Source organism: Ascaphus truei, chromosome 2 (genome assembly GCF_040206685.1).
Source record: "Ascaphus truei isolate aAscTru1 chromosome 2, aAscTru1.hap1, whole genome shotgun sequence".
Taxonomy (NCBI): domain Eukaryota; kingdom Metazoa; phylum Chordata; class Amphibia; order Anura; family Ascaphidae; genus Ascaphus; species Ascaphus truei.
This window is the reverse complement of record NC_134484.1, coordinates 103,127,202-103,141,579: the sequence shown is the minus strand read 5'-3', so window position 1 is coordinate 103,141,579 and position 14,378 is coordinate 103,127,202. Positions and strand designations below refer to the sequence as shown.

Genomic DNA, 14,378 nt, shown 5'->3' with positions numbered 1-14,378 from the left:
GTTTTTTCAAATGTAAGTCATTACTTGGCCTCTACTGGTTTGTGACCCCATATCACTTGCTGAACAACTGTATATCAATTAACCTTATGTTTAAACACAAAATAATTACCATTCATGTGCTCAGAGTCACATATTATAGATAAACTGTTGTCAGTAAAATGTTCACAGCTTGCAGTGTCATGGTCTGACATATGTACTGTGTACAATGTGTGCGTGTGTGTGTGTATATATATATATATATATATATATATATATATATATATATATATATATATAGTCAGATAAGGCAGTTGGCACTCCAATAGGTGCTGGTAAGCCACAGGTGCACGTCCCATATAGAGAATGTAGTTATACGTTACCGTTCCAAGGATAGGTAAACAAGAGACAGCACTCAATGTTGAAAATCAAAGTGTATTAGTGAAAGCAAAAATACATCCAGAAACCCAACGTTTCGGTCCTATAGAATGGGACCTTCCTCAAGGGGATACCCCCTGAGGAAGGTCCCATTCTGTAGGACCGAAACGTTGGGTTTCTGGATGTATTTTTGCTTTCACTAATACACTTTGATTTTCAACATTGAGTGCTGTCTCTTGTTTACCTATCCTTGGAACGGTAACGTATAACTATATATATATATATATATATATGTGTGTGTGTGTATGTGTGTATATGTGTATATATATATATATATATATATATATATATATATATATATATATATATATATATATACAGCTTAACCCCGTTATAATGCGATCTTTTACAATGCGAATCCGCTTATAACGCGATACAAGCGTGGCTCCCAATTTTCATATTTATTAATACTTAACAACACAATTATTGGTATACTTTATTGTACAATGCATACAATTGTACATTGTTTATAACGCGATCCGCTTATAATGCGATGTGATTCTTTGGACCCCAAACACAGCGTTATAATGGGGTTGAGCTGTGTGTATATATATATTATTTGGGAGCACATTCACATGTCTTAGAAAGGTCTACAACCCTGCTTTTTGCCATTATCACCCAGCATACAGTGCTTCCACTTCAGCAAGGGATTCTAGGAAATGACATGCAAATGAGCACACAGTGCCACCTGTATATGTATATATATATATATATATATATATATATATATATATATATAGCTCAACAAATGAAAAAAAAAAACTTGCCCCTCCAAAAATGTCACTTACCCACCCCCCCCCAAAAAAAACTGTCTCTCACCCCCCTCATTTTACCTGTTCGAGGCTATTTGCATATTTGCTTTCCTGTGGATGGTTTTTGTCACTTTTTTTACTCACCATAACTTAACTCAGTATTATGGTATAGCCTATCCCATAGCCTCTTTGCATACCCAGTTAAAATCAACCCCACACTGATGAGACCCATTAAGGTCGAAACAGCTGTCTGTGGGTGGTTTTCTGGGTATGCACCTCAACCCTGGCTGTGCTCAAAGCTGTGACCATGCAGCAAGCTTAAGCCTATTGGGAACCATGTTAAAAATGGTTTTTGAGGCAAAAAGTGACACTGTGTGCTCATTTGCATGTCATTTCCCAGAATCCCTTGCTGCAGTGGAAGTGCTGTATGCTGGGTGATGATGGGGAAAGGCGGGGGTGCAGACCTGCCTAAGACATGCAGATGAGCATACAGTTGTATTTGTATATATATATATGACTATTAAGGTTATGGTGGGTAAAAAAAGTGACTAAAACCCTCCACAGTAAAGCATAAAGCAACTGTAAATATTCCTGTATCTTCATTTGCATGTCTTAGACGGTCTGCAACCCTGTCTTTCACCATTATCACCCAGCAAACAGCACTTCCACTGCAGCAAGGGATTCTGGGAAATGACATGCAAATGAGCACACAGTGCCACTTTTTATCTCATGCTCACATTACATGAGCAACCCTTAATCAATGCATGCTGCTTTAAACACAGCTTTTAAGCAAGGACTTGGGAGATGCAAAGTCAGTTAACCCACTCACAGACATGTTTCAACCTTGATGGGTATCATCAGTGTGAGGTTGGCTTGCTGACATTTGCTCAAATGAGATAAGAGTAGGTAATCACCACGACTATTAAGGTTATGGTGGGTAAAAAAAGTGACTAAAACCCTCCACAGTAAAGCATAAAGCAACTGTAAATATTCCTGTATATTCATTTGCATGTCTTAGACAGGTCTGCAACCCTGTCTTTCAACATTATATATAGGGTCCCTATCGGGACCCCCTAGTATTCACACACACTTTTAGTTATGCTACTAACTCTCACATTTCCACACCCACACACACCATTTATATCCACTCCCACTCCACACACACCTTTTGTAAAGCACTGTATATACTGTGGGCTCTCCATTCATTTTTATACACACTGATACACATACACACTCTTTCATCACTTGCTTTCAGGAACCTTTTGACACCTCCAGCCTTAAAACACATCCACACCGGGGGAAGGACCAGCACAGATAACATTCCAATAGACACTGTTTATAGTATAGCTTTTGCTTGCTTCATTCATTGTAACATCGCCGGAAGAAGAGATCAGTGTATCTCGAAAGCTCGCACAAATAAAAGCATTTCGTTAGCCACAGAACGGTATCATCTATTTATTTTTTGATTATTGAAGCTCGGCTAACACGGTACTGATACCTCTACATGAATATATATATATATATATATATATATATATATATATATATATATATATATATATATTAATTTGATAAACACACACACACACACACACACACACACACACACACACACACACACATATATATATATATATATATATATATATATATATATATATATATATATATATATATATATGTGTGTGTGTGTGTGTGTTTATCAAATTAATTTACGCATACAGTATGTGTTTGCTGTTGAAGGTGTCACCTACATTCTGTATAATGCCCACAAATAATATATACAGCAATAAAAGAATCAGTAATTTTCCCAACACTTAAACTACAATCAGTAGTAGCTCCACCACATTGATCACTTATGGTGACATAACCATAAGCTGCAATTACAATGATTCTGATGATTACTTATTCATAACTACTTATGTGCTTTGAATTATTTTTCGCAGTGCAACAAAAATTAGAGGAACCATAGGGTACCATGTAACATACAGTACATCATATGACCACCTCACATACTTCACTAATCCTACAGGATTTTCATCAGGGCAGGTGCTGTGCATGTACATACAGATGTAGCAAGACTTCCTGTCTTCAGAGCCGCTTCCACGTGCAGTCACGCAACACGCGGTCATTTGTACAATGTGTTTTCATTACTTACTGTGTTTGCAGCACAGCAACCTTGTGCCAGAAAAGGAAAGAACTATATGGATATATCAAGAGAATTACTTGATAAAAACATATAATTAGTTGTTCCAAAAACTACAGTATGAAGGGAGAAAATATCTTCCTTCTTTGTAGTTACGAATGGGTCGTATGCCTTTACATTCTACTGCAGTAACTCAGTTAGGGAAATGATTGTGATACAAAACCAAATAATTCACTGTTAATATTTTCATACATAATGTCATAGGCAGCATTTATCAGCCAAATTTCTTGTTGACATTTTATTCCTTACACTTATATCTCAATTTTCCATAGAACCAACTCAAAACCACATGAAAACTAGAGCATTCCAGATGTTTCCTAACAAACTTTTATTTTGTAAATAATTTAACTAAGTCACAGCTTCTGCCCAAAACTTATTTGACTATATATAGTTGTTAACAGCAAGCGAACATGAAGATGTGACTGCAGCCTGGTAGCATTTAAATACTCAGTTCTTCTTCTGTTACCTTGACTGGTGTAAAGTTGGTTCCCAAGGTAAAAACTAAGTGGTCTGCTGGCATATGGTGCAACCTCCATTTGAGCGCTAAAAGCTGGATACTGTTTTTGTGAAACAGATGTTGTTGAGTGCAGCAATGCACAACTGAGTCTGTCTAACAGCTGGGAATCCTTCGTGACCCATATAGCTAGAAATAAACATGGTCCTGGCTTGGCAAAAATCTAAGAAAGCACATTTTCATTTGTTAAGAGCTTATCAAAATGAAGAATAAATGTTTTTAGCCATAAACTGATTTCAGTCACAAGAGTAATCCTTCCAGCAGTTTATGTGATGGCCTCATATTATTACGAGCACCCATTGCCAGATGAAGCCTGCAGTTGCATTGACAGTCAGAGCAGATGGAAAATAAACATCTGCCTCAATCAAGAGAGAAGACCAAAGACAAGGTTGACGAATATTGTCTGGCAGAACTATCTTTGCAGGAAAACATATAACAGCTACAGAACCAAAACTACTGGCATCGTCTGGTGTTGTCCTTATGTGGTTACTTATGTGGTTACTGACCATGAAGAGAGATGATTAGTATACACTCTCAAAGGAGGAGTGGTGCAGATGCTCAAAATGATATGTTTCCAACTTGCTAGTATAAGCTTTGAAACAGCCGCACTAGGCTATTTGCAAATCAGTTTGAGATTGTTTTTCATGGTTCAGCAACATTTAGGACTTAAAAACTTTCTTGTTCAATATTGCAGAAAGAGCTAAAGTGAGGATGTTTCATTTTATGCAACTGTTTAACAAATTATATTTGTATTTCCTTGTGCCACGTAACAAAACTGACTGGTACTATTTCTGTTTCTACATTATGTGTTATTTTCGATTCATATGTACATCCACTGTATGAGATATACTGGAGGAATAGTTTGTTGGCTTTAATGTATTAATGTACATAAAATACTGTATTATCTTCACTACTCGGTATCTACATATAAGGCAAAACAAATTATGTGTATATGTCAAAACTACATCATTTTTTAGTTTCATATTTCAAAATAGAAATTATTTGTCCAGTAGATTGTGTTGCTTCAAGTGAAAGAGAATACACTTATAAAATTGTTTGTGGAGTTTGTGTGGAAAGCAACCATGATAACAGTAACACTAGAAACTCCTTTGTCTAACAGATATTCAATTCAAATGTCCTTGAATTAAGTCTGGCGATAAAAGGTTGATACAATGTGATCAAGGACCATTGATTCAGGCATGATCAAAATAAATACCCTTTGAAAAGGGAAATTACTTCTTGAAATATTACTTCTTTTTTTAAAGCTATGTGACTGCCCACGAAAAGGTGCATTTGTTACACGAGTAAAAGGTGTATTTTTCTTTAGCATTAATGTAATGTAGTGTTTTTAAGTACATGACCAGGGAAGGCCCCAAAAAAGAAAAACATAAAAGTGCTGGATTAAAAAGGGCACAGCAATTTTGTAAAATTAAAAAATGTAACATTATACAGTTTTGCCTGACAGACTGTCCATTACCATTGTCCTAAACCCAATGGCATTGCCATGGCTTGTGACCCTGCTGCTGTGCAAAGCCTTGCCAGCAGAGTTGAACTCAACTTAAGTTAGTACTCTCTTAAACCAACTGCCCTTTGGGCATATAACCATGAAGAATTACCAACCAACCTTAAAAAAAAAGGTCTGATAGGTCTGTAAGAGACGTGTTCAGAGGTACGCAGTGGAGACCGTTTAAAGTGAAACTAAAATTAGGCTTTATTGCGCCTGTCCCTTTAACTCAGCAAAACATATGAAAATAAGCCAAACAAAAAACCTACTCCGCTTTGGAGAATAGCTACACATGTAGTTCAGCCCTCTCTAACTGGGTGGAAATGAAGGGGAGAATGCGACAGCAAACAGCCAAATGACGTCAGATCCAAGGTTGAACACAGTAGCTTTATTGAACACACACAGGTAAAACAGCAGGCTGCAGCACAGCTTCCTCCTCTACGTGTTTCACGCTCTGCTGGCGCTTCGTCTAGGAGTAAGGAGAGTGCCTGCAAGCCCCACATTTAAAGCACAAACCCCGCGAACAGGGACTTAATTAAAACTGTTTGCTTTAAATGTGGGGCTTGCAGGCACTCTCCTCACTCCTAGATGAAGCACCAGCAGAGCTTGAAATGTGTAAAGGAGGAGGCTGTGCTGCAGCCTGCTGTTTTACCTGTGTGTGTTCAATAAAGCTACTGTGTTCAACCTTGGATCTGACGTCATTTGGCTGTTTGCTGTCGCACCGGATTCTCCCCTTCATTTCTACACGTTCACATTGCCAGATGCACGCTGCGGGACTGGCTATTGAGGAGCTGCAGGACCCAGGACGGATGAGCTGACAGGGGTAAGATTGCTTTCTTTGCCCCTGAGCCCTGACCTCCCTAGTGGTCCCCCGATACTCCCTGTGCCTTACCTTCAGCCCTTTCACACTTTCCAAGTGTGTTTACCACTCGGCGCCAGCCAGAGCGCATGACAGCCAATCACTCTCTAACTGGGTGGTTAGCTAAGCTATTTACCAGCCTCAAATATATAAACATATATACAGATATATAACAGTCCCATAAGAAAGTCTTATCTGTTTCTTGTAGCTGTAGGGGAAGCCTCTGTGCTCTCCTGGGTCAGCACCTTTATGTGCTAAGGCAATGTCTGTCCAGGTATAGTCTGCTCCCCTTTGTCTTGTTGTCAGCCTGCAGTCTCTTTGCAGCTCAAGATATCTGTCCTCTGGTCAGTCCAGTGTCCACTAAGGAAATCCTCTGGTCTGTCTTTCCTAGGTCAGATCCAATTGTGAGCTCAGGAAACCTTCTTCCTGTCTCAGAACAGGCTATTTCTGAGAGAGCTCTAATCAGCCATGTGGAGTTGGTTAATTGCACACCAGCAATTAACCAGCACACTGCTGGATTAGAAGCAAGTTGCTTTAACAGAGATACGTCCCTGTTACAAGACCTTACCAAATATCATTATGGGCTGGGCCATTTACAGTATCTTCTTAAATTGTTATGGCCACCAACAACCACTGAAAATGCTAATTCAAGGCTATCTTGTAACTTTGAAAATAGACTACCATCATCCCTGAATAAACCATACTTGGCACCTCCTAGCTCCATATGCCAAATCACCAAACTTCCAATTTCTGGGACATATATTTCTATTGCCCTGTTCATATGCACTTTACACCTTTCAGTTGCCTTATAACATCTAACTACTCTAGTCTTCATTGAACTCTGGATTAAAATCTTCAAATTACCTGCTTTAGTTCCTTCATGAAATCATGGGACCACTTGTTTGTCAAACAGTTGATTCTCACGAAGGCGTTGAATCACTATCTTTACCTGCTCACAATGTTGCTCCAAGGTATAGAAAAAATAAGGATGTTGTCGAGATAGATGACAATACAAGAACCCAGAAAGTCTCTGAAGATCTCGTTGGCAAAAAATTGGAAAGCTGCGGGGGCATTACATAGCCCAAAGGGCATGACGAGATACTCATAGTTGTCATCTCTGGTCTTAAACGCAGTCTTCCACTCAACCCCCTGCCTGAGATATAGGCTCCTCTTAGATCGAGTTTGGAGAAGATGGTTGCACCACGAAGGCAATCGAGGAGTTCATTAATCAGAGGGAGCGTGTTTTAATCGTAATGTTGTTAACGACGACGACTTTTCCTTCAGGCGTCACCTTTGGTCACGGCCCAAAGATTCCTCGTGGTCTCAGTAATGATGGCAGCATTCTGTGTCAATACATTGTAGTGTGTGAGAGTGTCTGAGAGAGACACCAACTGCACACTGCAACTGTTAGGTATTTATATACACCTTTGTTTTTACTTTGGGCGCCGCGGAAAAATCCTGATCGCCTTGGGGAGCCTTGAAAAAATCCTGATTGCCTTGGGGAGCCTTGAACCGAAAAAGTTTGGGAACCACTGGTTAAGACCCTTGTAGTCTATACAGGGTCTTAAGGACCCATCATTTTTCTGGACGAAAAAGATGCCTGCACCTGCGGGGTTAACTGGACTTTTGAATAAATCCGCGAACCAGATTCTCTTCAATATAGGCTTTCATGGCTACACTCTGTGGTTCCAACAAAGGGTAAGTCCGCCCCTGGGGAGGAACCATACCAGAGAGCAGATGAATAGGACATTCAAAAGGATGATGAAGGGTTAGCTCCTTTGTCTGCTTTTTGCTGAAGAAGTCCTGAAAAACCTGGTAGGTTGGAGCAAAATTCGTTACTGCCTCTGGTTCAGAGCAATGAAGATTCCCCAAGAAGTGTGGGATAACCAGACACTTGGACCTACAGGAGGAGGCCCATGCTGTCACCTGGCCCGATGACCAGTCAATATATGGCTTATGTGAAACAAAGAAAGGAGCGCAGAGAATGGCAGGACATCAGGTAGATAGTGCAAATTTATTATAACACAAAGTAACTTAAAAACTTACAGTGAAGTTTAGCCACTTGTTCAATCAGATTCTCCTCACACTGCCGACAACATCACCACGAGCTCCACAGAATCTCCCCTGCTTTTAACCTCCCTAAAATCAACCATGTTTCATGTTTGATGTGTCCCGGTTGATCACCTTAGAGTGTCGGAGCAGCGGGAAGAAGAGGATCAGGCAGCTGAGGATACCTAACAAGCGAGGTCTCAACATTTTCTTCATTGTAATACATGGCTTATGGACTCACAGCCATGGGAGTCCTAGAATAATGTCTGTGCCCTGTGAGTGAATCACATCCAGCTGTATGGACTTGTGATGAAGTACTCCAATGGTTGCAGTGAGTCGAAGAGACTCCTGAAGGATAATCCCTGGCCCCAGAAGTCTGTCATCCAGAAGTCTGTCATCCAGAATTACAATAGTCACAGGAGAAGATTTCTTTTTGAGAGGAATGCCGACACTATGGGCAAAGGTCCGGTCCACGGAGGAGCCTGCCACCCTTGAATTCATGAATGCCTGGGTCGACACAGAGCACACCTTCCTGGAAAGGTGGATGGTAAAGACAGACGGCAGGGGGAAGGAGGACAGAAATTAGATGTGCCCACAGATGGTCCGCCGATCTTCTCTAGACTTTAGCAATTCCCAGCTTCTTAGGACAGGATCGCGCTATATGCCCCTTCTCACTGCATTAGAGACACAGCCCGGTCATGTGTCGGAGGCGCTTTGTCTCTTCTGAAACCTGCATGCCCTCCAACTCCATGGGCTGCTCCTTAATGGTAATTGGGGCCGGAATGGGGTTCGGAGGAGAAGATTCAGGGAGAACCGACAAGATTTGCAGGTCCCGCCTCCGCTATTGTTGCCTCTCTAGTATGCGGATGTCCAAAGGGATGCAGAGTGCGATCAGTCTAGGTCTGTCGGTATGTCTTTACAGGTAAGTTCATACATGAGCCTCTCAGAGAGGCCATGCCAAAAGGCTGCTTTCAGGGCTCCCTCATTTCAGTCAGTCTCCACAGCCAATGTCCGGAATTCAACTGCGTAGTGGCCTACCGGGCGACTCCGTTGTTGAATTTGCATAAGGGTGGCTTCGGCAGTGATTGCCCGACCTGGAGTGTTGAAGACCCTTAGGAAAGCCTGGATAAAAGCTGCAGAATCGTGAATGAGGGGAGAACCCCTCTCATGCAAAGGTGATACCCATGCCATAGCCTCACCAGCCAGGAGAGAAATGATAAATGTCACCCGAGAGCAATGGGAACTAAAGAAGGATTGTTGTAAATCAAAGTGGATCTGGCATTGATTGAGGAACTCCCTGCAGCCAGAGGGGGAGCCACCATAGCATTCAGGATTGGGAATAGTTGGCTCCTTGAAAACCACTGGAATGGGTGTCGCTTACTGGACTGGAAGGATGGGTGCCAAAGAGGGATCAACCGGGAGTGCATAGAGAAAATGGGTATGAGGTTTTTCAAGGCAAAGGTGATAGAAGCTAATACGGAATCCAATGTAGCCAGGTGGGTGGAGTGCTTACCCAGGAGTTGGCCCTGGAGGGACATGGCCTTCATCACCTCTGCGGGGTCTATAGCGTATGGCCTGTGCAACGTCTTACGGTCACGTGCATCACTGGGTACTGTCCAGGAGATAGACCCACTAGGCAGTGGTGGAGAGAAGAGACTGACCCATACCTGGGATCCAAATCCTGAAGAGTAGAATTGTGAGGTCTGGGTCCGAGGTCAAGGCAGGAGAAGGAAGGATGATCGAGGTCACAGTTCCGATGTTAGGGCTGGAGAAAGCAGGTAGGTCGTGGTCACAGGCTGGGATTGGCAACAGGCAGACAAAATAGGGTTACAGCAGGAGTCCAGGGAAACAGAACCCTGCACAGGCAAGGAGGTGAGGGGAATTAATCCTTATTAAGGAAGCAGATAGGTGCAGGCAATTGCTTCAGAAGGAGGCTCACTTCCTGCCCTGGAAGCCATGTTGGTAGAGGCAAATGCCCTGCCTCAGCGGCTATATTGGTTGATCCTTATAACATGTAATGAAAGGGTTAAGTCATACACACTCATGTGGGTACTCACTTAAGTCATTCATGTGGGTACCAGTTTAGACCTTCCCTTTTCCCTTGTATTCTATTTGTAGAGATAACACAATGATAATCAGGATCTGGATGTAGGATGCGCCAGCTTTTTTAAGGTCTTAAATATCATAGCATTATTATCATGCGCTAACAGGATCGGAGGTCTGAGGAGCTCTATTGTTGTATAAACTGCTCATTACCATATTATTTGCATATGAGTAAGCCAAACATCTGTTAAAATGTATCGATCGGCAATTTTTCTGGTGAATGCGAGGAAATCATAATTCTGATGAACCTTTGGGGATACGCGTTACAGACATCGACAACTAAAAAGGCGATAACGTAATGCTAACAATGTTATGCACTTCTGCAGTTCTACCCCTATGAGTGCTGGCTTGCTTGGGTCACCACAAAATGGTAGAAAAAAAATAAATTTAAAATGATTCTACTGGCAGGTTGGCAGGTTGGCAACTGATGATGAGTATGATTCTACATATTCTGATATTTAATCTGCTTCCTTCTCAGAAGCTCTTAAAATGGAGATCGGCATAACATAGTCTTGGGAAATAAGATGTTCATTCATTTTAATGAAGGCCTTTCTACACTGCTACTCGACAGATTGGTTTTAAGATCTGTTATGATGGACCCAGCTGTGCTGAACACTCATTTAGATAGCATGCTGGCTGTTGGACAGCTGAGGCTTTCTGATGCAACTGATGCCAGCTCAGGTCACATTACTTTTATTTCAACCTAGTAATTTAGTTGGTCAGAGTTGGGTAAACATAAGTTGTGTCATTTATATATGTCTCCACTATGTTAGCCACCCTTGCTCCAACGTCCTTGATTGTTTGAGGCCTCACACGCACAAGACCTTAATGTTGGAACATCAGAGAGAATGACCTTAGCTATGTAACGGGTTTTCTGTATGACCTGACCCACCCAATCTCACATTGGCCCATGTGGTCATCTCTGGTGGTGCACCTGTTGGCAAAAGGACTCCTGAGTCTCCCGCATGATGGTGTTTGGGGATTGCCAACCCAGACAGGCAGCTGAGGTAGTGTGTGCGAGTCCTACCTATATCCAGTGCAGCGCCTCCACCTCATCAGGATCCCTGCGTCCGCATGGGGATGGTTCTGATGAGGAACTCCTCTGTGGTGCCTTCCTCTGCAGAGTAATTCCAGACTCATACATGACGGTATCTTTTATCAAGGTCATCTTTATTGGCATGGTGGTATGGGCCAGCTGCCCCTCACAGCTAGCAGCTCAGCCGCTCATCCCTCTGCTGCACTCCATTAGGAAGGTTCCTTCTCCTCTAATAGAGTTGCTCTCCACCTCTCTCCTCAAAGAGATTCACAAGCTTGTCTGTCTGCTCTGAGCTGCACAGACTCACAGCTCTTGCATCAGCCTCTGTAACACGTTTGCAGACCTCCACATGACTCTCCTGAACAGAGTCAGAACACCAACAGGAACCAAACTCTAACTTTAGGCAGTGCTGTGTCTTATATCACCTCAAGAACAGGCACATCTCTGATGTCACTAAGGTTGGACACAAAGCATGTTGTCACTTTCTTTGGGACATATGACACCTCACCAGGGTTTGAGGGCAAACCTCCATGAATGTTACTGGCAACCCTGCATACTTACCAGGATTACTGCCAGCATGAAAGAGATATGTACACCAATTTTGCACATGGCTACAGCTACTAGTAGTAACACTACCTTAACATCATGCCCTTTCTCCATACCTCAAAATGATATTTAGGAACCACTTGAGGTAGATGGATAACAGCATCACCTACTACAAGGAGTCCCCCTATGCTTACTACTCCCCAGTGATGGTTCTGTCCTATTAGCAGTCACTTGTGTATTTGAGAAGTAACCCCCTGACTCCTCATAATTGTCATTGTCACTCCATCACTGTTTTTTTCACTCTGCCTTTCCTCCTCCTTCACCATCAACACTTACTCTGTAGATACACAATTCTCACCAAACAATATTACTGTCTGCTTCCCCCTAGGCACAAAATATTTCATTCATTGCTTTATAGAAGTGTCTACAAAAGTGGCCAGCAGGTATTCCTCATTAGTTTTAATGGATACTACACACTGATCATTGCTCAAGCAGTTGAGCATAGAAGCCCCCAGGCTCACACTTACTGCAGCAAGCAATAGAGATAAGGTCTCCAGTATCAGTGCATCCGAGTTAAGGATTGGTAATTGTATCAACATGTGTTGTTAGTATCTTGTTATGGAACGGATATATATTTGTAACCCCAGTGAGTATAGAAAGTAAACTTGATTGAAGAGCTCATTGGTGGGGTGTAAGAAATGCCTGTATATGTAGTTTTAAAGAGCCAACAGCTGTTGTTTATGGAAAACAACTGTGATTCAGTAGTTCCTATGGATAGGTAGATCCCCCAAGAGTATCATATTCATCTTCATATATAAGATAATAGTACTCACGATTCTGGTATATACTGTCCTGAGATGCGTGCAACCAGCCAAGGAGTAAGTAGAAGTCCAAACCAAGAAAAAACGGAGCACAGCGTTTCCGAAAATCTGGGGCTAGGTAATTCCAGTAGTTAAAAATAACCTTTATTAATGGGCAGACGGCATGGAGGTGTACAGATGCATACTCTGACGTATTTTGCGCAATAGCAGCGCTTTATCTAAGTGTCTTATCATTGATACGGTTGTTAAAATTTAAATACTTTCGTGAAACCGGAAACGATGTAACGCGCATAGCACGATGTCTATGGTAAGCTGGGGATGAACCCAGCCGTCGACGCTCAGTACACAGTCTGCAGCGATCCCTTGTGGGGGAAGAACTTAATCAAATGTGTCAGAAATACTAAAAACGACAATAACCATAGATCATTCATAATGAATGATGTTATGATCTAAAATTAAAAGCAACAATAAATGGGACAAATAGAGGAACATGCTGAACGGAATCAAAACATGAATATATCTACACACTGATCATTTTGACCAGAACGGCCATGGATCAAGATGATTTGTTAGAAATATCATATGACTAATGAAAAAATTAAATATTAATATTCAAACTTAATTGATTAGATCAAAATTTTAAAAAGAAATTTAAAAAATATATATGTATATAAATATTTATTTTTACTCACTTGAATGAAAATATAAAAAATCAATTATAAATAATCAAATAATGATATATATATATATATATATATATATATATATATAATCACATATCATCTTGATACTCAAACAATGCATAAAAAATATTCATTATTAATAAGCAGTAACATGAAAGAGTTTAAGGAAAAATTCTACAGAGTATGAGATATAACTTTATATATATACTATACAGTGAATGCAATAGCTTATTGAATAGCAAATGTTTATTATCAACATACAGTATGTAAAGAATATTTCTGACTTTTATTGTTATACAGCCAAATGTAATAAAGAGCAACTATAGATCCAGCCAAAAGCCACATCAGATCAGTATTGTAATTCCTATAAGTGACCACATAAATTCCATAGAAATAATATTCCAAATATTGCAGATGTAGCCAGGTACCCTCTGGCTCCCTAGACATTCGGTTCTCTCTCTCTTACCTGTGACAGCGTGAGGGCAGTTGCAGGGGTTATCGCATCACCGGGGGCTCCTGGCGACATCAGCTACAGGGCACCGCCATCTTGTGTGCGTTCGCACATGCGCGGAAGCTCACGCACGCGCAGTATAGCCCCAGATGCGATACGGCAGCCATTACAGGGAGTGAGAAGAGGCGCTCCATAGTCAGGGACATCCCCCAGTTCGCACATGCGCAGTTAGCAGTGGTGGCGGCCATTACACAGCACGCACGAGGCCCCAATGTTAAAGAGAGCCACAAAGGACTACAATTCCCAGCAGCCTCTGGGGACTGCACTTTCACCCTGGTCACAGGCAGCCAGACAGCCAATAAGGCTGACAGATTCTCATGCTGCAAAGTTGCAACAATGTTGTGTGAAGACAGGGATTGCCAGTTAGGAGCTGGGACACA

General features: G+C 41.5%; 1 protein-coding gene across 1 annotated transcript in view; it reads right to left on the bottom strand.

The window, feature by feature from the left end:
* CYP7B1 (cytochrome P450 family 7 subfamily B member 1) overlaps positions 1–13,068 on the bottom strand; it is a 319,498-nt gene extending 306,430 nt beyond the window's left edge. Inside the window, exon 1 of the mRNA XM_075584026.1 lies at positions 12,817–13,068. The gene's annotated coding sequence lies outside the window, so the exon portion shown is untranslated. The remainder of the gene's footprint in view (positions 1–12,816) is intronic.
* Positions 13,069–14,378: the final 1,310 nt, after the last annotated feature.